This window comes from Tachysurus fulvidraco, chromosome 25 (assembly GCF_022655615.1).
Source record: "Tachysurus fulvidraco isolate hzauxx_2018 chromosome 25, HZAU_PFXX_2.0, whole genome shotgun sequence".
In the NCBI taxonomy this organism is placed as follows: Eukaryota; Metazoa; Chordata; class Actinopteri; order Siluriformes; family Bagridae; genus Tachysurus; species Tachysurus fulvidraco.
The window spans coordinates 14274235-14297450 of NC_062542.1; the positions used below are offsets into that span (position 1 = coordinate 14274235).

Genomic DNA, 23216 nt, shown 5'->3' on the forward strand with positions numbered 1-23216 from the left:
ATCACTTTCTCTCTCTCTCTCTCTCTCTCTCTCTCTCTCTCTCTCTCTCTCTCTCTCTCTCTCTCTCTCTCTCTCTCTCTCTCTCTCTCTGCAGTAAACCTAAGAGGAATCCTTTTAAAGACCACAGGCCAACCACACCCAAGATCAACACAGAGACATGGAGCACCATTTTTGCAGTCAGCTGACTCTCCTGGCCTCTGTATTTATTGCTGAACTCTGTCATGTTAATCCGGACATAATGCACGTATAAACCTACGAGTTATGCTTTGAAAGTGTGCACGTGACCTGTTGGCCCCATTCTGCTCCATGAATCCACAGTGTGCACTGTTAAGCCTAGCTCTTCGGGGTCAAACCCAGCTCTAATGATGGCGTGGGGAACGATCGATTTCACCTGCTTCATGAAACGCCCTTTCAGTCGAAGCTTTTTGGACTTGGCTTAATGCTTGGCGAATGCAGCAAAACATCCAAGCAGATGTTTTAAACCATGCCATGTGAATCAGAAACTAAAGTCTGGTCTCTGAAAAGTTCTCATTTCTAGAACTGTTCTCATTTCCCAATAAACCTGGCAGAAGAAAATGATAAATTTGGCCTGGGATGATTACAGATGCATCACTGGTCTGGATAACGTGAAGTACCGAGCAGAAGGCAAGGTTTGTATCTGAGTTCAACCCACGGCATGTGTAAAAGTCTGAAAACAACATGTAGAACAGCAGACGTTTGTCAACAAATGGAGCTCAGGAACCAGCTGGAGATCCGTCATCACTTCGACCCCGATGTTCTATTCATAACATGCTTCTTCACAAGTTTCTTTGTATTGTAAAAAGGTTCTTAGCTATTTAAAGTTGTATATTTACCACTAAGTCCAGTGGATTTTTTTTTATATAAGAAAAAAATAAAGATACAAATAAAAATTAAAATTCTATATACAGTACTGTATATATATATATGAAGGTATATTTATATATATTATATAGAAATATTAATTAAGCTTTCATGAATTCCTAGGGCATTTGCTACTCTCTAGATTCGAAAGATGTGGCTTGAGGCCCAATCCTGAGATCCTGCTTCTGTTTGTCATTCATTCATTCATTCATTTTCTACCACTTATCCGAACTTCTCAGGTCACGGGGAGCCTGTGCCTGTCTCAGGCGTCATCGGGCATCGAGGCAGGATACACCCTGGACGGAGTGCCAACCCATCGCAGGGCACACACACACTCTCATTCACTCACACACTCACACACTACGGATAATTTGCTTCTGTTTTTATTTATTATTATTTTTTCAGATATTCTTCCATAACTGCTTGGTCAGGGTCATGGTGCTTTTAATAATCTAATCTAATCTAATAAGAGCTTCTATAATGTTTAGATTTTAAGAAATATAATCAAATAAATCTGTTTCGAGAAAGTGTCATTATAATTTTTGCTTAACATTCCTGTACGTTTAATAAACTGCTTCGTGTTTACATGAGTGGATTCTTTCTTGCCAAAGTTGGAGGTTAGGTCAGATCACAGGGTCAGTCATAATCCAGCACCACTGGAGCAGTGAGGGTTAAGGGCTATGCTCAAGGGCCCAACAGTGTCAGCCTGGCAGAGCTGGGGCTTGAACCACCACTGATAGATAGATAGATAGATAGATAGATAGATAGATAGATAGATAGATAGATAGATAGATAGATAGGTAGATAGATAGATAGATAGATAGATAGATAGATAGATAGATAGATAGATAGATAGATAGATAGATAGATTATGTCATGCGCATAGTTTCATAATGTAAATGTCATCATTTATTAACCTACAATTGCTCCACTTGTAGAAGAACTTCACAAATGTCCGCCTAGACCTGGGGGAACAGTAGGGTTACATGCATGAGTTTCATAAAGCTTGAGTTTATAAGGAAAGCTGAATTCTAACGAGTTGTATTTTTCTCTCCTAGATGAGAAAATACATAATGTGACAAAAAGCTTTTTTTGTCTTCATAAATGCACTGAATAAATCTTGTACTTGTCAAGATACACACCAATCTGCTTTGACATACTGTTTACTAAAGCAGTCTGTGGCTTTGGACAGAGATAATACACTTCTACTGGGGCTAAAGGAAGATCCGTCATCTTTACTTCCATCACTACTAATGAAATTTCTGTCACTAAGCCTACTGAATGAAACCAGGCACACCGTAGATCTCTTCAGCTCGTAATCTCACTGAGAAAACATCGCAAACACGCGTTGGTTTGTTTTGCATTGTGGTACTGCTGTGGGGTCTGTAAGTCAGCCTTAATGGTCTTATTAAATTGGATCATTCATCATGCAAATATCCCCCAATTTGAATTCATGTTGAACTAATTACTAAGTGACTTTGCCTACAGCGCTACACAGACAAAACAGGATGTTTACACGGGCGCTCGAAGACAAAACCCAACTAAGCTCAAAATATAGTCAGACTGCATCTCTGGTGCAGTAGAAAGCAGATAAAAGACTGACTGATTATTTCTTTTACATTTGTGGACAGTCTTTTTTCATGATTCACAGTTTTTGGGATTTGGGGTAAGAGATGTGGTGTTGTGTGGAGCTTTAGAGGGCGCTCTTGAACACTTTACATCCTCTCAGGACATCGTCTTTCCGACTTCCTACCCGGAAGTAGGAAATTTATGAGGCGCACTTAATTATGCTAATGAATGTCTCGAAAATAGCCTCTTTCCACTAATTAACTCAACCCGAATTAACCCAGACGAAAGCAGAAAGAGAGAGAGAGAGAAATCAATAGCAAACTTCAGCAAGCTCCAGTGAGGTGGTTTTAATGAAAGAAGTTAAATATAGTTAGTTTGGGGTTTTTTTTTGTTAGCTGTAGGCTACAAGCTCATCACAAAGCTCTCATTAAACTCATTAAGACATTAATGGGTCTGTTTAAGCAGGTAAGTGATACAACACTAACTCAATCAGCCATTTTCTTTAGTGCACAGTCAGCTTTAAAAGTTGTGTGTGTGTGTGTGTGTGTGTGTGTGTGTGTGTGTGTGTGTGTGTGTGTGTGTGTGTGTATGTATGTATATATATATATATATATATAAAGAACAAATATTTGGGGCTCCACTGTAGAAAAAAATGAAATAAAATAAAAGATGCAATCAAATTAAATTGCTAGTTAATGTATTAAAAAAGTGTTGTGCTGTTGAAAAATAATTTTTTTTTTACTTCACTTCCACTACAGAACTCTGTCAATGACTTTTTTTGTTTATTAATGAACAAAACCACATACTTCCTATGCCATGGAAGTTAGTTCCTGTTATCATGTAGATTATAGCAGCTATAAACTAAAGTATAGTTTTGTGTGTGTGTGTAAATATATACGTGTGTGTGTGAGTGTGTGTGAGTGTGTGTGTGTGTGTGTGTGTGTATATATACATAGTGTGTGTGTGTGTGTGTGTATATACATAGTGTGTGTGTATGTGTGTATATACAGTATGTGTGTGTATGTGTGTGTGTGTATATATATATATATATATATATATATATATATATATATATATATATATATATATATAAAGCAGTTGTTCCATCACCAACATTTTTTTCTTTCTTTATTTAAGTAAACAAACTTAAACTCGTTTTCTGAAGACTCTCAAGTGGCTGAAAACCTCCTGACCGAATAAAGTGAAATAACTGTTTAATTAAAAATTTTGCCAAATTACACATAAAGGACATCCAAGTCCCTATGAATGGTATGTTACTATGGAAACTATGGTTCATAAGTATGAGTTCGGAGGTAGAGATCACGACACAGATATATCACTGGTATATATCTGGTACTGAATACGATACACAGCCTTCGGACCAATCAGATTTGAGAATTTGACAGCGATTTTAACGCAATCGTTTTTATCTTGCAGAACACACGAAGACCCTTTCGAAGAGGGAAAGGAGCAAAGTTCTACACACGAGCGTAGGCATTTCACAGTGCCTTCTGGTCTCATCTATGTTGAGCTCTGCTTTCTGCTCTACTTGGAAGGATGGATTCTTTTTTCATGTCTACTGATGTGCTGAGAAACTTTATAAACACGCCTTGCATAACGTTTCCCCAGACGTTGCTACGTGACCTCTTGCAAGCGATTTACCAGAATGTCTTAGTCATTGTGTGTTTGATGGTACAGCGAGTGGACTGGGAACGGCTCTGGCGGTTTTTGGTGTTATCCTGAGAAACTGATTGTGAAGACTGCAAATCATGGAAGCTTTTATGAGAAATGAATAAGCGAAGCAGGGTTACTCGGATAAATAATCCGCCTGGGATCGCTGCACTTAGAGCCATTCGTTTGAGTGTTCTGCAGATAAGCCATTAGTTAGAACAATGCGTGGAGACTTTTCCAGGGGTCATGTTTTGCCAGTCTTTTCGCTTTTCTAAGGAAGTGTTTTGGAAAAAGTGCTTCACCTGATGAGTGTGAGCAATCATTCTGCCATGTCTTCGAGTGTGTGAACCTGCTCAGAATCAGAACACACTTAGACTGTTTATTCCAGGAAATGTAGATTTGAAGCCAGAACTTCTTCCAAACCGAGGAAAAGGTCAAAATGCGTGCAAAAACATCCTCAATGCTTTCTTTTTTTTTTATACAGTTGTCAGGCAGGGGAATTGTTTCCCCTTTTCCCTGTGTGTGTGTGTTTGTGTGTGTGTGTGCGCGCATATTATGGCAAGTACTCAGTGTGAACTCAATGGTGTGGGTTTATGGCTGTGGTGTCTGACCAATGTATGGTGTGCAAGGATGCTCTACAGGGCTGTGTTTGTATATGTGCACATGTACTTGTGTGATTGTATGAATGTGTTTATTTTTCTTTGTGTGTGTGAGCGGTTGGGGGTTATGTGTGTCTGGGCTTTTATGTGTTTGTGTCTCCATTTGTGTATCCAAGTTTTTTGTTTTTGTGTTTTGTGAATGCATTTTTGTGTGCATGTGTTTGTTGATGTTTGTCTTATCGTGTGATTTTGTTTGCATGCTTGTGTGTTTAGTGGGTGTTTTTATTGGTTGTTCCTGCTTCTGTTGGTGTATGTTGTCTTTGTGTGTGAGACAGTTTGTGGCTGGATGAAGGTTTGTGTGTGATGAGAGTGAGGGGACAACTGCAGCTGTTGTAAACCGTGTAAATCTCTGGCAGCTTTTTCAGGCTTCCTCACGGTTTCTAGTCGTTCTGCACTCGTCTCCATCTTTCTCTCGAACTAAAACCTAGTGATGAGGATCTTGGGGGAATGTTCTTCACGTACGTTGGTTCTGGGTGTGTTTTCACGTGGGGGTTCAACCGTTAAAGGTAAAGCAGGTAATAAAGCAGAAATAGAAACCAAGTCTGTACTAATGTGGTACCTTGTATTAATACTGGTTGCCAAAGAAAACACTCTTTTAGTAACGTGGCAGCTTTGCCACGTTACTAAAAAAAACAAAAAACACTAAACCACAAAATCCCATTTTTGTCTGCTGATGAGTGTTTGTGTGTCTCCGTCCTGATGATCCTTAAAGCAAGCACTTCACCTTCCAGATGTTTGTTCCAGTGTGTTGTTCATAGTGGTTTACCGTGAGTTATATAACACCAGGAAATAAAAAAAGTGTATTTAAACGAATGAGTAAAACACTATTATGAAGCTTAACAAAGAGGTTTAATCTGTCATTGCCTCAGACTGAAGTTACAATTAGATGATGGATGAAGCATGACAAGCAAAATCTTTTCAAAACGGAGATCTTTTCACAGTGGCTGTTAAACTGCCAAAGATACGGTCAGTTTGGGAGAAAAGAGAAGAAAAAAACGTTGTGGTTTTTAAACTTTTCAAGCCAGTCGCTCGTGTGAATGCGGCCTATTTGGATTTTCGTCATGCGTCCCACCTTTCCATCCTGCAGTTCAGCAAATAAATCGTTCTAATTGTCTTAGGTCACTGGTGGAACATGATCCACTGACAGCAACTCCATTTTCCATGTTGAGGTTTGGGGAAATTTCTGCTGTTTGTCCCAGAACTTGAGTCCTACTTTTGTCCTGATGTTGATACACAGCACGAGTTCTCCTTATGATTGTTCTCTAAAGTCCCATTAGTCGGGGCTGTGCACGATAACACAGCCGCCGACGCTGGGTGTGACAGACCAACGCTTTCTCTTTTTAATCATCCCTCGGGGAGAGGATATCCTTTCTCTCCTCTCGGTTTCTTATTCAAAGTAGGCTTTATGATTTGCCAAGGCGATTACCACGAAGCACACGACGACTCAATTGTGTAACTGGCAATTAATTTTCAGTGGGGGGCTTGCAAGTGTTTTCAGCTGGCCTGCACCTGCAGCGTCTGACATGTCTCCTCAGTCCTGGCCAGATGTGTGTGTGTGTGTGTGAGTGTGAGAACGATAGCTCCTGAGAGAAGGGAGTGGAACCAAGTGCATGAGGTCAGGAAACGAGAGCGTTCGGATTAACGGCTGCCGTGTGACCACCAAACGTCACACAGCTCTGCCTTTTCCTCACTACAAGCCAAAAGTCTGATCTCAGTTTCTCCTGATGCTGACGGGATGCTAGATCTCATCCCATTCTGAAACGGCTTCATTAACAGCTGATCCCTTACCCAGTTTTAAGATGCGTCTTCAGAAATGACCTCACGAAGATTTTTCTTAACAGCAATTCTTTGTTAGCAGTTAGGATTTCTCTATTATGCAGTATTTCGCTTGAGCTTCGGTGCTTGTGACTCATCTTCTGTTGCCGTGGGTGGTCCCGTAATAAGACATCCTGAAGATCGTTCTTCACAAAATCTCAGTTTATGCCCAAGTCTCAGCCTTGAAGCATGTGAATAATCTCATCCGGATGCTGTAGGTGTTATCATGACTATCCTGTGCTTAACCCATGGGTCCTATTCATAATCTTGAGCATCCTTTTGACATCACTGTACGGCTTGACTTTTTCTCTTCCCCTGGAACCACACCGGACACGTTGGGTAAGCAAGCATCAAACCTGCAGACTGTCCACACTGGACGTGTCTCGGCTGTGTTTCCCTACTGGCTACCGGCAGGACAAAGAGCAACAGTGTGCTTTAATCTGCATTTGGTGATGTTATGAGCAAGTGAATTTAAATTTCCAGCAATGTTTATTTTGAAATGGTTTATAATGATTAATGGAGTGAGTTTTGGTATCACATCACTTTGGAAACTTGAAGTAGTGTTTGCAGCAGAACCAAAAGTTCAACTAATGGAGCTGGACCTGATTGTGTGGGTGTGGGTGTGTCTGTCTGTCTGTCCCTGTGTCCGTGTGTGTCTGTCTGTCTGTCCGTGTCTGTCTGTCTGTCTGTCCGTGTGTGTGCGCACGCACTTGTGTCCTGAGACGGGTTGGCAATTTGTCCACAGTGTCCCCAACATTGTGCCCCGAGTCCCTGTTTATATACTCCATGTTCCCTGCTACCTTGTTTAGCTTATAGGAGATGGATGGATTTTGACTCCTACTTTCAGGCATCACCTACAAAAGAACAGGTTCCTCTTTGAATCTGGTTCCTCTGAAGGTCTTGCAGCTGTTACCCCTTGGCTTGTTTTCTCACATGTGAAATTCTGTCCAGCTGCTTTGCGACTGTGTCTATTGTTTAAAAACAGCTCCCCGAAACCAATCGAAGCGAATTTCTTAACGATTGACAAAACGAGTCATAAAAAGAGCTCGTTGGCCGCACGTCCGCTTTCCGGCCTTTTATTCCCTCGCAAATGAGATGTCAAAAACAGCTGTCTGAAAGGTCCCATCTCTACAGAGTCACTCAGATGAGTGTTTCATTCACTATTTTGATTTTATTTGGACGTGGATCACTCGGACGGCTGTGTTTATACGCCGCTTGACCTCGTCAAACCCTTCGGCGAGTCATCAGAGCCTCGGAAAAAAAAAAAACCCCAGATGTCCAAACCCATTGAGAAAGTCTGTTAGAAGCTGAGCAAGAAACGACTGGAGACGTGTAGCAGCAGTGTAAATATACACGGGTCTAATGTTGCTTTCACAAACTGGACTCATCAAGGCTGAACTCGCAATTAGCCCTTGTGAAGGCGGCCAAGCGACCGGTCGAGTCCAGCTGGAATTTTTTTAAAGGTGCCGGCGTATTTTTTTTTTCTAGAGGATTTACAGTACAAGGGACCGACCGGTTCATAAAGCTATCTGGAGCTCTGGATGCATAGAAATCTTGTATGAACTAATGTGTGAGACAAGTGAGGACATGACCGGCGAGTAATTTTTGCGTGTCTGGCACTCGGACTGTTTGTTGCCGCTGTGAACGTGGGTGGAAGACGGGTTTCTTATCGACATATCGTTCCTGAGATAAGGCCTTCCCGCCTTGCTCAATTTTCCTTAACCCGTCTATTTGTTTGGTTACTAAAGTGATAGTACACCCTCCCATTTTCTGCTTCATGTGTCACTAAACAACATACAACACTGATTTGATTTAATGTCTCTCTCTGAAGGCTTTACTTGGCACATAAGACCACCATCATTTTTTTTTCTTTTCTAATCATTCTATAACTATATGGAAATTATTACGGTCATTTCTTTCTTGAATCCAAAGCCGCTTCTTAACCCCCTTATTCCGCTTCAGAAGGCCGAGCAGAATCCTATTCCAGAGGTTTTCGATGCAACATGTGAACAATAACGATTAAACATCGAAGCCGATGAGTCGTCTGTCAGCGCCACTCACATGAGCAAATGGTTCTGGTTCTGCTTTCAGATCTCTTATGATCACTCCAGTCTATTTAATGGGAATCGAGTCGCATCTTATTTCTAGTGGGCGGCTTTTAATACGTTGGCGTTCAAACGCAGGTAGTCTGTAGATCTGAAGCACTGATGACGCTTTTTTTTTGGCTGCTTCTTCTTCTTCTGTCTTCATCTTTCATTCTTGATTTCTTTATTTATTTTAGGCTTCTCCTGCTTCTTCGTCGTCGTCTTTTTCTTGCCCAGCTGTGTTTTTATTGCATCATTTGTTCATGCACAAGAGAAATAACAAAAGGTTTGGGATTCTACATTTTAACAGTTCAGCCAAAAACCTGAAATTTTCCCCCTTTTTTAAAGCAAATAAATTGACTTGTTTAGTGTCTAATGTTTCATAAACAAGTGAAATAGAGCTAACGAGTGAAAGGTGGCTTTGTAAACCTGTTCATTGATCAGACTTGATAAATCATTTACAGGAGCATTTACACAAGATATTCAAGCGACATTCAGGGAAAATCCATTCCGTTTGGCAAATATTTATTAATCTAGCGCACTTCTGTTTACACAGAAATGGGTTAAATATGGAAAAGTGAACATCGGCTTTAGTAAATAATCGATCTGATCTGCAGTTTTGTGTAAACAGTCGTGCTGTTAAGATAAAATTATAGAGAAACTCTACATACTGTATTATTAGCATGGAATGAAAACTATTCAAATAAAAATCGGAATTTTTATTTCTATAAATTAGCTTTCAACAAAGGACATTGTGTAAAAAATCTGGATATAATCTGGACATTGTGTCTTTACAGAAATCTGGATATAAAATTTAAATGTGTTTTTTTTATGCATGATTTGTAAAGGGATTTAAATTCAATTCACATTTTAATAATTTTTATTTGAATTCAATTTATTTATTTATTTGGATTTTCCACCCAGTGTTTTTTTTTTTTTTTAATGAAAAATTGTTTAGAAATGAATTTAAACTTTCATATAGTGTTAGTGTTAAATTGAAAATGTCTTTCATTCTAAACTGTACGTCGGTTCCAGCTGATTGTATCTCAAGTAACATCAACACCGATTGTTCTACATTTTACATGGAAGTGCTTAAAGTCTCTATAAATAAATACATCAATACTGGTTTACTAGGACACCAAGCTTACCACTGCTGGGCCCCTGAGCAAGGCCCTTATAAAAAGGTTTTCTGAAAATGATATACAAATGTAAGTCTCTCTGGAGAAGAATGTCTGTCAAATGCTGTAAATGAAATTAATTATTTTAATACATTAAACAAAAATGGGGGGGGGGTTATTTTAAGTGTTTCATCAAGAGGTAGGTCTTCACCGGTCGCTTGACGTGTCTCAGCTGTTCATTCCGCCACCTCGGTGCCAGAACAGAGAAGAGACTTGACGTTGTACCTACCTGTTACGGTGAGAGATGGTGGGACCGGTCGAGCAGTGCTGGTAGATCTGAGGATGCCATCCGAGGTGCAGTGAGAAGATCCACAAGAGCTTTGAGGTAAAAGGGAGATGGTCCATTTTTGGCTTTGTAGGCAAGCATCGGTGTCTTGGATTCGATGCGTGACGTCCAGTCCGGAGTCCAGTGGAGGATCATTTGCAGAGGATTGAACACAAACCTGAGCAGATAATCAAACTACATTTAATGCTGTAATTAATACATATATTCCCCACTTTAATCACAATATTCACTCTGTTCTACACTCATCTACATCCTTATATACATTATCTACATCCTTGTATACTTCTCTGAATACTTTCTTCCCTTTCTCACCTCAACTGTTAATTCTGGGGTTTTGTTTGTTTTCAAATTGTATTGCAATTCTATTCAAATTTTATACCTTTTTTTTTTTATTCTTTATTCTTGTTTGTACTATTTTGTATGACCCGGTCGAGCAGAAAGCCTTTCACGACATGATGTGCTGTCTAAAGATGAATTGTATTCTTTTAGTTCGAGCTCCCATCAGCACCAACAACCTCCTTGAGATTTCATATGAATCCCTACGTGAATTGATCCACCCATCCAGTCACGTCTTGCTGAGAAATTGATTCATTTTATGTAATATTTCTTTTTCAGAAACCAGACCGAACACTCGATTCTTTTTCCTTCCCCCCCCCCTCAATACAGTGGTCTATGGAGCAGCGTTCCACAAGAGGGCACAGCTGATATGACTTAAACCGAATCCATGCTCTCAGATTTCGTGCGTTCGCTGATGACACTTGAGTTGGGAATTTTCCCACTATTGGGAACGGCTCGGTCCAACCGGTCTTCCAGGAAAAGGCATCGTCTATTAGTCTTTCTGCCAGTAAGCTCTCTGCGTCCTCGAAGGCTGTTTATGACCGCTGCTTCCTAACAGTGAAAGCTGTGTATAATCATCCTGTGTCTCTCACATGCTGTGACAAACATCTAAGAGATTTGCTACTGACTATTTCCTCTGACTGTCACTGTTAGGATTTTACGACTCCTGGTATCGTTATTTCTCCTGTTAACGTGTCGCTCGTTATTTCTCAACTTAATGAGCAGACCGTCACACTTGGAAAGTTTTTTTTTTGCGCTCAGATTTCCTCTGTTTGTATGACGCAGGATCACATCTGAGAGCCATTTCCTTTATAAGACGGCTAAAAGTATGTCTTTAATTCTCACTTTTGGCATTAGAAGGCATTAATTTGAGCGGAGGCCGCTGCTGATTGCACTCTATCCACTGCCGGGCTAATTGATACTCCGGGCTAAAAGGAGGGCAAAGTAAACACGGGACAGCTGCGTCTCTGCTTTAGCATGGACCAGGCTTCCCATAATGCCCTTCTGTGAGGTCAGAGGATGGCCACACAAAAGCAATATTTGCCCAATCCATCCAAGCAGAGCTGCTCAATTGGGAAGTTGAACTTTCCCATCGCTTCGCTTTGCTGGTCTTCTCTGAGGTTTGGGGGTTTTGTGTGTGTGTGTGTTGGGGGATGATGATGCTTTCCAGTCAAATTTGTTGACAAAAAGCAAGTGTGTGATCATTTACCTCCTCCTTGGGACCTTGTGGAAGCTTCCTGATGCTTCTATGCATAAAATTCTTGGATGTAGTCAAATAAAGTTGCATTATTGTGAGTTAATTAGATTCACATACAATTATTACATCAACACAAACGTGTGAAGTGACGATCGATAAACACGTTCGTTTTGTGTAGATCAGCGACAGCGTCGTTGCCGCCTCGTATTTGCGTCTGCGCTAGTAAAGTAACCTGCTGATGTTTTAAACCAATGATATTGTTCGTTTCCACAACACGCGTGTATCAATAGATTAAAAAAAGTAATAACATACATAACTTGCACTAAGATAAAAAAAAATTGAGTCGTGTTCTTAATGTGTGGTTGTGATGTCACAGGGTGAACACTGAGGCTTAATAGGATCAAGCGAAGATAATTAATCCAGCAGTTTAGAAGCGATTCGTTAGCAGATCACCTCATAGAGGATGTGAGTAGTGCAGCAGGAGGTGGAGTTTAAATCGAGAAGTTTCAGCTTGCGAGTCTTTAAACATGGTTGTATTTTGGTTTGGAATTGGGTGGGGTTTGTTTGTTTGTTTGTTTTCAGCAAAGAATAAAAATGAGGTGTTCTCACTAAAACCCAGCACCATGTTGTGTGTGTTGTCCTCCTCTGACGCAGGTTACAGACGTCTACACTAATGTAGCGTTCGTGTATCTGTGTCGGTGTAAACAAGCTGAAATCTGTCCATCTTAACATTCTTTGCTCCTGCTTTTGTTCCATAGCCTAGTAATTCAAATTTTTTGCATTAAATTTGTTTGACTCTTCGTCCTGCATAGATTATTCGACCTAAACAACTACCATGTGCCCGACGTGAACGCGCCACTCGTGATTGACACTTGGTGCTCGCTCGGCTTATATAAACTCTTAACAGTGTCTTGAGGGCAGGGTTGAGTTCGACACGGCACACAATCTGTTCCTTTGGTCAGCTTGTGTTTGAACGTTCTGGACCCTGAATTCATTACTGCGCCGTGTTGTCAGTTGCTAGGCTCCGAGTGTGGATTGTTTGCTCATGTCTCAGCACTACGGATGGATGAGGGCCACGGTGGACAGATGGGTCGGGCTCGTTTTTCCTCGCTGTCTTTCTGAGCGTGTTTGAAGAGACGTGTGAACCCCTTCGAGTTAAAGAGAATTGTACTGTATTTGACAGGGAGAAACACACGGACGCAGCCTAAACGCCACAGACGGAGGTCTATTGGTGTGAGTGTGAGTGTCTCTCCGCTCCTTTAGTCGTGGTCATTAAAATGAGCTCACCTGGGCGGGGCGCCAAAGCAAACACCACCCTGCCTTTTTTTATTGATCTGCTTTGTAGGATTTGCACAAAAGTCTCTTCTTCTCTGAACCAGAGGAGTCTTTCCGTCTTCAGAATTGAAAAATAGGAATAGAAATGTTGTACAGCTGATGCTTGGCGTGGTCGCATGATTCAGAGATGGGCGCGAGCCAGCTCGACGTGCCCGCGCTCGGTAAAGCTCAGCGAGTAAAAAATAGGCGCTCATTGTTCAGGTCGACTCTGAAAGCCTTTCACAGACGTTATTAACTAATATGCCTTTGTGTAACAGGGAAGCGAAGTAAAGGTCTGTAAGGAGTGCATTGAGTCGGCGTTTACCAGGAAACCCAGCACACATTCATCCAGATGTCTAATGCTGCGTTTAGGATTTCTTCAGTTCTGTTTCTAACATTAAAGGCGTAACGTGGTTTTTTTTTTTTTTTTTTTTTTTTTTAGTTTAGTGCTTAAGTACTAACGCTTATGCTAATGAATTCATGGAAGAGGAAGGCATCATTCTGTCTAATGCCGAAGACATTCGAAGGGGTTTTCAAGCAGTTTTATGATTTTATTTGTAATTCATTGTTGCTGTTTTTTTTTTTATTATTATTTTTTGTTTTTTTTACAATTTTATTTTTAGCACACTGTATGGGATGATTTTATTCTCAACAGTCTGAGTGTCGTGTCTATATTTATATGAGCTTCATGTTTTATATACATCTATTCACCCAAGATGGCGCCACAGAGAGCTGCCTCGGTGTGTTGCTTCTGACTCTGATGGTAACCGTGCAGTGGGACATGAAAAAGACATTCATTGCTGAACATGGACACAACAAAACAGGCACAAACTCCAGTTTTTTAGCCTCTGGGGGAAAAAGAGTTAAGATTAGGTTAGGGTGTTGTTGCGTGATTATAAACATCATGTCAAATGTAAGCTGTTAAATCTTCTGACTGTTCAGAAACCAATGAGAATGCTGTGGACGTGTTGGAGGATTCCTCAGGTCAGCGAAAGCAGGAGTTGGTGGGGCTTTTGAGCGAGCGTTGGACCCCTGCAGACAGGTGCATGGAGCAGGGTGCAAAGGCTAAACACGTCAACCTTTTTCCCACATGCTGGAAAGTCATCATCTGTTAGCTTCCCCCCGCGAGCCATGAGGTTTAGTTCAGATTGAGCTGTCTCGGCTGTCTCTACGAGCTGGCTCAATCTGAACGGATCAGCGGGTGCCCTCATAAGGCTGATGATGCAACTTTTTTTTTTTTTTTTTTTTTTTTTTTTTTATTCTATTTATTTATTTATTTATTTATTTATTTATTTATTTATTTTAGTTTGTCTTCTTGGTGTTAAGTATCATGTTGGGACAAAAAGGTACATTTCAAAGGCACGGGGTGAAGGGGTCTTTGAAAAGGAGCATCACAGAGGTGTTTTAACATTGGGGTTAAACTAACAGGAGGAGCTGAGATGATGTGAGCTATATTTTTTGTGTAAATCCTGACCACAGGGAGCCAAAACTTTTGGCCTTTGCTCCTGGAGTTCATTCATGCTGACTTTTTTTTTTCCATTTCTTTTTAACTTTTTTTTTTCATTTTTAACAAAAATGTAATGTTTTTCTAATATGTTGTTTTTTTTTTTTTGTAATTATGCATATTTTTTTCTTTTTTTTTATTTACTGCCGGTATTTTATTCTTTTTTTATATTAACGCCAGTTTGGTTTTGTGAGGAAATCTATTAAAAATAAGCTTTTTTTAGCATGCTTATCCATATAATTAATGAGTTTTTTTTTTTTGTTTATGTTAATGCAACAGTACAAAATGCTGATACATGCAACATGTACTGTATGTAATTTCAGGGCATCAGGAAGCTATTCTTCACCCCTTCTGTTGTTTAAACTCCTGCACAGTTTTGACAGTTTCTTGCCAAGTGCAATCATTTTTCTAATCGAAAGTCTGATGACAGAAAAAAAGCCCAGAAGAAAGACCTGACTGGTCAGTGCTTCTCGGCAACAGAGCTCTTCTACAAGGTGGTGTGTAAAGGAGAGAGACGTTTTGTCGGGGCAAGACCAGACCAGTTAGTTTACACTCCAAATGACTGGAAATTGCATTGTGAATCATGGCAGAACAGCAAGTGTGTGAGAACAGGATGCAGGCGGGTGTGGAACGAACACAGCTGGCCAGGTCGGGTCTGTTTGCTATCTGGCAACGTGGAATCCGGGGGCAGCAGATAGCGCTCTCTGCTCCGTAAGGACCGAGTTGCTCTAAAACCTTCTTTGGAGAGGAAGAAGACGACGATAGAGAAGACAGGGTGTGGAGAGGATCAGTAGGAAAGTTATTTTTAAAATCTAGACCAAAGGAAGTTCAGCCAAAAGGGCAAAAGGATGTCATGGCTGAAACGTTTCCCTATATGGCAACACTCCAGTTAAATAGTTCCACACCACTTTTCCTGAGTAAAGACCTGACTCATCTGCCCTGATCTCCTCTGTTTATACTGCCCTTTTAGTTTTCACCAGTGACTCTGAGAGATTAAGATTCCGGGTGTCATCGGTCACGGCTGGAAGATCCAGCGCTACTGTTTGAAAAGGAAGGCAGCCGAGACGCAGGAAAAAGACGCATTCGTGCGGTGACCTCATCAACCATGAGCTAGCTGTCTTGCAGATATTTTTCAATTCTTTCTTATGACTTCATGCCCTAATAAAATTTGAGTATTTCATAGAATCGATCACCGACCCATAATTTTTAGTTAGATTTCTGGACCAAAAAAGAAATACTGTAATGTCCATGGATTTGAATAATCCTGTACATTTTAAAGTCCATTAATGTAACACTGCAAAAGAAGAAATTTGCTGTGGTTAAAGTTTGTTAGATTACAACATTTAAATTGTGTATGATTTGTAGATCTTTTTTTTTCTTATTTATTGATTTATTTTATTTAATTATTTTCACTATTTATTTATTTATTTATTTATTTTTCTTCTCCCTGCCACCTTATACAGAGAACATGTAAAATATCTGGGCAATTTGTGAGATTTTACGGTAACTCATTTGTACCGGAGTATATCTGGGATTTTAGTTTAATTCTTTTATTTATTTCTTTTTTTTTTTCTTTTCTTTTTTTTTTTAAACACCTATTGTGAAAACTTCCAGATTTGGAATGTTTCCAGTTTGAAAGGGTCCTCGACGTTGCGACATGGTTTTACATCCAGTTCCAAGTTTATTTCTTTATTACAGCTCATTCTGTTCAGTATATTAGTTAAGGTGTAAGTTTTAGGAGCAGCTGTTAAGACAAATGTTGTCCTCTTTTATTGTCGCTCTTATTTTTACTTCCTGATGTGTGTCTGGGAACGCATGATCTGCCTGGTAGCTGTGTGCTGAATACATTTTTAAACTAGGCATTAATGACTTTTTTATTTTTCTTTCTTTCTTGTACAACAAACTAAGTGTCATTTCTCTAGCTATCAAGGCCTACATGTTAAAAGGTGTTTCCTACAGTACTCTAACCTATTTACAACCAGTTTTTTAGACCCCTTCAGGCAATTCATGTCTCTTCACTTCCTCTCCTTTCCTACCTGGCTGCCATCACCTTCCTCTTTCTTCTAGTCGAAGGCTATAAAATGCTAATGCTAACTCATTATGAGTGCTGAAAGCAAATGAAAGAGGGCCAGGCTTTTTTCAGATATGCATGAGATGCCTGTTATTAAGCCACCTCCTGTTCAGCTGAATGACTTAATTATATCAGTAGTCTTCTACCACAGGAAACTGGATTTAACACCCCACCCAACACACACACACACACACACACACACTCGGCTGTACTTTGTCGTTATGCTAACGTTACGCTACAGGTCCTGTTTTTCTGTTTGACACCGTATAGAGTACGTCTTTGTAAACACTCGCAGTTGGGCCGTCCTTGGATGTAAAAAATAATCGTTTTTCCGTGACTCATCTCCTGCTCACAGACAACAAAGTGCGGGTGAAGTTTGGGGAACTAATTTGTACCCAGACTAGCATTTGAGAAATTAAGTCTTATGACATCCATCAACGTGATTTACCTCCTCATTCACCTTTCTTATACTCCATAACATTGGTTTTTGATAGACTAAATTTAAGAGCCCATAAACTCCAGTTGCCACAAGCAGCTGGTAGGAGTTGTTCTCTTGAGGATCTCTGAAAATAAAATGTCGCTACACGATAGGGGCCCTTGGGAGGGCCAGCGTAAACTCCCGATTCATGTCTGGACTGAATCCTCTGTTTGTGGCAATTTCTCCGCACCTTTTGAGATCATTGAGGAAAAGTGATGGCTTCTGAAATTTAACGGGCTGATTTGTTTGGGTTCAGTCTGTCTGAGATGGTTTTATTTTTAATTCCAGCCTAACTTAGCATGTGCTAAAGATTTATGGTCATAATCCAAACTTTATGCCACATGACACTCGTAACGTCGGCTCCGGCGCTCGGTGCTAAAGGAACCGTTGTGATGGCAGGATTGAGTTTTTTTTTGGTGCAGATTAATCAGAGGAAGTGATTAGTGGGAAAAAGTGATATGACGATATCAATATTGTGATGCATTATTATGCATTTCTTATTATATTCCCTCCCAATAGAGTTTTTAAGAATAATTTTAGTGTGCGAACTATGAAATAGAATTGATGAAAATTTGTTTATTAACAAACGCGTTAATAGCCCACTCATAACGGTCAACTTGCTCACATCAATGAATTGCCTCTCCATTATTACAGTTGTTTTTACAGCTCGAAACTGCAGGAATTAGAACCTGTAGCATGTAGAAAGTGTTTAATTTATGAAATGTGCCAGGGGTTGGAGGATTGGATGAGGTCTGTGGTGCCAGACTTGGTTCTCAGCCTGGTTCTCTAAGTGTTGGTTTAATTTGAGGCCGGTTTTGTTTTCTCTTCTGAGAATCTAAATATTCGAGAGCTGTAGGTAGAGTAGGCCAGTCCTCGTCAAGGAAAGAGTAATTTCTCAGACTTTTCCGATGTCTATAAAAGTCTACCGTTGCAGAGCCAGGAGCCCCTGGATAAGGTGTGATTCTGTCTTGCTGTAGGGCCAGCTTTTCCTCGCCAGCTCTCATTTCCTCTGTCACACGTCTCCATTTTAGACATATGCTAACATGAACATTTATTAGCCTGTTGGCACTCGTTTTGCCAATCGCCTCTTCCGCTAATGTAGCTGGTGTGGCAGGTGTGTTGAATAACTTGAACTCGGAAAATCCTTAAAACGCTTTTTGAGTGGTGTCCTGGCTGGAATACTTGGAAGTGTTTGCAAGGAGGTTTCCAAATTTGCTTGTACCACCAGTCTTGCTAATAACCTCCCCCTCCCCCCAAAACCCTTCCGTGTCTTTCTGAACCAAGAGCATTTCCATCATCTTTTATCCCAAGAGTGGGGATGTGGGTCAGACATGCTTGGATGAGTGTATCAGCATGATGCTCATGAAATTGCCACACCATGACAAAACTCCAAACAAACGTGGGTTGCTAATGGACTGTTTTAGCCAGCGTCACAGTTCCGTAAAAGCTTAGGCATTATAAGATGAATCAAGCAGCCACTACCGCCTGGAGTTATTCTCTGGGATTCGGGTATTTCGAAACGTTTCTATGCGCAGTGTCTCATCGAGTCAGAAAACGTTTGTCAATGGACTTCAGAATCTCGATTTGTCTATAATGGCAAGCTGAGGTCACCATGGTTACATGGAACATTCCAGGGTTTTGACAATGAAAGGACTGTTGTGAGACTGCTAAATACTACACATTCATCTCCCTGATGCCACGATGATGCCGTCTCAGAGGATGCTTTTGAGCACGCACCCATGCACCTTCCCTAAACAAACCCTCATGTTGATAGCATCCAACGGACAAAGGAATGCGGCAAACAGCCATGCACTAATCTGATCCTAATGCCTACCATCAGAACAGTGTATCCTGAATCTCAAATGCATCTCTGATAAGGGCATCTGCTTCATTCTTTGGTGGAACATAAAATTTACAAAATTAACCAAGACATGTTTCCTCATTTTGCTTATCTTCCTATTGCTATAGCTATCTTGCCAAAATCCTTACGATAAATATCTGCCAAAAGCCACATCCAGTGTTTTGGCAACCGATTGCTTCAGGATGCCATAATCTGTACTCAGTAAACATGAGCAAACCTTCGCTGTTAGCCGTCATGATATTTGATGGCCATCTTGTACAACTACAGTCATCTTCGAAGATGGAATTGTTCCCAATAGCAAGAAGTATAAATTACCTCCATCCAGGGTTTATTCTCACCTCTTGCCCAGTGATCGCAGACTCTGGCTCCACCATGACCGGATCAGGATAAAGCAGTTACTGAACAGGAATGAATGAACAAATTCATGGACAAATGAAATTACTTTAATGAATCTAATTTCTCTCCTTCTGGAAGGCACTAAATGATGTAGAATTGTTCATGGTTTTTGTCTCATGTGGTCATCTAAATCAAATTTGTACAATGTAATTTCTTTGTCTTAAATGTTGTTGGACATGTCTAGTGTCCAGTATTTGGCTTCTTTAACTTTTTTCACATCGAAGCTACAAGGCTAAACTATATAGCAACACCCATGCGTGTCTTCGCCAAACGGTTGCCACAGAATTTGAATTTGGAGTTGAATTGTATAAAATATCTGGAGCATACAAATATAACTGGGAACGGAAATACTCTTATGCAAAAAGCAAGCTCCATGAAGACATTTTTTGATGAAATCAGAAAGGAAGACTTGGTTTGACCTGCGCAGAACTGGAACACCACCAACACCCAAGGCCCCTTTCACTGAAAAAGTAGTTAGTACCTGACCTCACTTATGCTCTTGTGGCTGAACGTACTGATATAGTGGAAGCCTTTCCAGAAAACTGAAGATTATCACAGCAACAGGGGACTAAATCTGGAATGGGATGCTTAACAGGCACATACGGGTGTGTCGGTCACGTGTCCACAATACCTTTGTCAGTATACTGCATCTTACCTCCACTCACATCATCCCCTTCTTGAACAGTTGGTGGGTTTTTTTTTTGTTTGTTTGTTTTGGTGTCATTTGAATTTCTTAGAACTGGAAAGTTCTAACACGTCAACGTCTTAAGCAAGAGTGTACTGTAAGTAACCTGTAAGTAAGTTTGTTCCCTTAAATGTTCTCTCTCAAGCTCTTCACTGCTAACCAGAATAGTACAGATAATAGTAACATTTAGTAATAGTCATTTTTAAACAGAGCAATTGAGGGTTAAGGGCCTTGCTCAGGGCTTGGTGGACCTGGGATGCAAACTCATGACATTCCGATCAGTAGTCCAATGCCTTAACCACTAGGCTACCGCATCCCATTTTCTTTATATTGACATTATCTTGCAAACTTTTAAGTGAAACTCTTGAATTCCATACTCTAAAAACAGTCCTTGCCTGAGTTTGGTATCATTCCTCCTCTCTGTCGTTGCCTGCCAAAGTCGGAAAACAGAATTGTAGCTATGACCTCTTACTTAAGAGGAGAACAGTGGAGCTCTACTTTGAGGTGAAATCCATAAATCCAGACCTTTTTTTTTTTAGTGTCATTCAAATTTCTTAGTACTGGAAAGTTCTAACACATCAACGTCTTAAGCAAGAGTGTACAGTAAGTAACCTGTAAGTAAGCTTGTTCCTTTAAATGTTCTCTCTTAAGCTCTTCACTGCTAACCAGAATAGTACAGATAATAGTAACTTCATTTTAAACTTTAAATTCATTTATTTACTTAGTTGTTTTTTTTTTTTTAAATGCTTTTTACTTCTGTAAAGCAGCTTTGAGACACTGTGAATAGTTAAAAGTGCTATATATGTAAATTAAATTGAATTTACAGTAACTATAGGGGACAGATGCGCTTTCTTTCCAGTATATTAAGCGGACCGTTGTTGTTTTTTATTTATTTTTTTTATACCACTGGCTCTAAATAGACTTCAGTTGCTCCTGTGTGACCTGCAGGCCCATGTTGCTGACTGTTGTTACTCTGTGGGAGCTTCCTTATAGACCTGGAAATCTCATCCCCATTCCTGTGCAACTTTCAAACAAAAGCCTCTGGCTAAAAAAAAAAATCCTCCCCAGGAACTACCACGTTCTAAGTTTGGTTCCACTTACGGATTTTTTTCCATCCGTCTTAACTGCTCCCTACGGTATGCTTGTGCTGACATAAATCCTGTTTTATTCGTCTGTCTTTTCCAGAGTCGTTCAAATTTCACCCAGTTTTTTCCAATCCTAGAGGCTTTATTTTTCTTTATGGCACTAAAGGTGAACAGGAAAAAAAGGACAAAAACGATAAATATAACAGTCAGACTTTGCCAAAGGATTTGCTGTTTAGTTTTTGTCCTTTGAAAATTTGCATACGTGTACATTATACTATACAATCTAGTTTTGGAATGTTTAAACAGAATGGACCAAGCTGTTGTAGAGAAATAATCAATGACCGAATGGTGCGATGTGCACAGACATGAAGCGTAGTCAGTTTTGTGTTCAAGCTTTTCAGGGTTGTAGACAAAGATTGTTCTGAGGGGGTGGAGCTTAAGCCTTAATCAGAGTTTCAGGTAATGCAGTAGACACGAGTGGAGAGGAATAGGAAAGTTGTGCTGCCGAATTTTTACCATTTTTAGTACTACAACAAATTCTAACCAAAGGATCGATGTGACCAAAATTGTCTATTACGTGTAGTGTCTTGAATTAAATCTATCAAATGAAACTCATTAGTTTCATTAATTATACCACATGCATGCTTAATTTCTCTCTCTCTCTCTCTCTCTCTCCTCTCCCACACCAGACTGTCTTGCATTCCTTCTGCTTGTCTATTGTGTGTATTGTGAAGACCAGCCACAGAACCCTCTCTGTCCATGTTCTTCCTGTCAGCTAAGAGCTCCACTAATTTACGACTTATTTCCTAAACAAAATATAGTCACAGGGCTAAGTGCGCAAATCAGCAGACCTCGGAGAGGAAAACTGGGGGGGGGAGGCTTTTACGGCACTTTGCTTCGGGCATCACAGCAGGTATAGACCGAGCTGCTGGGGGCTAAAACGCTGAGCGTCTCAGGCTAGATTAATGGAGCCCTTGTGACAGGAGCTGACATGTGGAGAGTGACGCCCATAGCAGGCACCTGAACGCCGCCGCCACCGCTGGTGAGCTCATGGTTTATTTTTACAGACTGCTCTCGAGTGAAAAGAAAACGCAGAGGTCGAATTCGGTCCCACTAGGACGTGCTCTTGTCTTCAGAGGGGCGAGTTTCCAGATCGATTTATGGATTCGCAAGGACGTCTGAGGCACATTTTCAACAAGGTCTACCAAAATCCAAACAATCCGCCAGGGATTTGGGAAAACCGACGTGGTAGTGATCACACCATCACCTTCACCTGCTCTAAAAACTGAACAGAACCAAGCCTTTAACAGGCTCATACAGTAAAGTGTGTTAGGATTTAGAGGTTTTACAGAAAGTGATTATATCATTTTTGATATCGCCGCTCTCCTTTTCACTCTGCTACTGAAAAGGTCTCACAGATTGAGGGTATGGGCTGGTCAACACCTTCAGCTGACAAGAGGAACAAGTGATGAGCAGAATCAGATCAGTGCAAGCAGAAAGTTCCTATGTCTTCTTTATAAATTGCTCAGGTTGTTTATATGTACGTTTATATTTACTGATTCAATCTCAAACAAGTGTTTCAGCAAGAAATCACACAAGATTTCTCTCTCAACCCAAATGACTTCATGTTCTGTATCTGATCTTTAGCTGCTATAGTATCACACTGGTGCTTGGCCTGCCGATACACACACTAAAATAAAACTAAATGTAATAGAAGTCTTGTGCATTGACTTTTCTGTAAATGTCTGCTCGCCTGTATTTGGGTAATATTTGTTCTTTATGTCTGATCTTCCCTTTTTTATATATAAACAGGTTCTTTATGTCTCTTTGCTTGTCTCTCTCCTTCTGTCTCTGAGCTGTTGTGTGTCTGTTCTTGTTTTAGCCTTTTTCTGTCTCGTATTTGTATCTTTCTTACTTACTATCTATCTGTCTCTTTCTGTCTCTCAGTTCTTTTTCCCTGCTTATTTCTTTGTTTTACTTTTTTTGTTTCTTACCTCTCTGTACATGTCTGCGTTGTTTTTTGACATTTCTTTTTTTTTTCTTTCAAAATATTTGATATTGAAAAAAGGCAACTGTGAAATTTAAATTATTAAACTGAACTTTTTACTTTTCTGCCATTTAGCAGACTCCCTTTATCCAGAGTG

The 23216-nt window shown here is 40.2% G+C and overlaps 1 protein-coding gene across 1 annotated transcript in view; it reads left to right on the forward strand.

The window, feature by feature from the left end:
* The first annotated feature begins 2721 nt into the window (after positions 1-2721).
* Positions 2722-23216, forward strand: part of sulf1 (sulfatase 1) — a 94464-nt gene continuing 73969 nt past the window's right edge. Inside the window, exon 1 of the mRNA XM_047808727.1 lies at positions 2722-2916. The gene's annotated coding sequence lies outside the window, so the exon portion shown is untranslated. The remainder of the gene's footprint in view (positions 2917-23216) is intronic.